Genomic DNA, 576 nt, shown 5'->3' on the forward strand with positions numbered 1-576 from the left:
TGTATGTATAACAGGAACAGTATTATGTACGATGCCTATACACCTGGCGAAGCCTGTATTATATATGTTTTTGGGTCGTATGTTAGTACCAAATATATCTTCTCAGTTTTCTTACTGGTTACGTGCTGGTCATGATTGTGTTGTTGATGGACCACAGTTTAGTTGGAGTTATTTATTAACATATAATGCACTAGCACAATCTATATTTGCTTTTGTTGGTGTTGCATTGTTTCAGCGTTTTGTTTCTCGGTGGACCTTTCGCAGAGCTTTTCTTATAACTTCTTTGCTGCAGCAGATGACATGTATACTAGATATAGCAATGGTGTTAAGATGGAATAAACAAATAGGAATACCGGATAAATTATGGTATTTATGTTCAGCATCTATAATAGAAGAGGTTGCATCTATGTGGGCGTTCATGCCTGGTTGTGTACTTATCTCTCGTCTTTGTCCTAAAGATATAGAGAGTACAATGTATGCTGTTGTTGCTGGCTTACAAAACTTTGCGCAGTCTATGTCAAAGCTAAGCGGAAACTTTCTTTGTTTTACTCTCTTGGGGATACGTACACTCGCAAC

The 576-nt window shown here is 37.5% G+C and overlaps 1 protein-coding gene across 1 annotated transcript in view; it reads left to right on the top strand.

The window, feature by feature from the left end:
• Window positions 1-576, top strand: part of EMH_0033720 (uncharacterized protein) — a gene marked incomplete at both ends in the record, with an annotated part of 3,641 nt that overhangs the window by 2,152 nt on the left and 913 nt on the right. The gene's annotated exons all lie outside the window — the stretch shown is intronic.

This window comes from Eimeria mitis, genomic scaffold (assembly GCF_000499745.2).
Source record: "Eimeria mitis Houghton genomic scaffold, Emh_scaff1284, whole genome shotgun sequence".
Lineage (NCBI taxonomy): Eukaryota > Apicomplexa > Conoidasida > Eucoccidiorida > Eimeriidae > Eimeria > Eimeria mitis.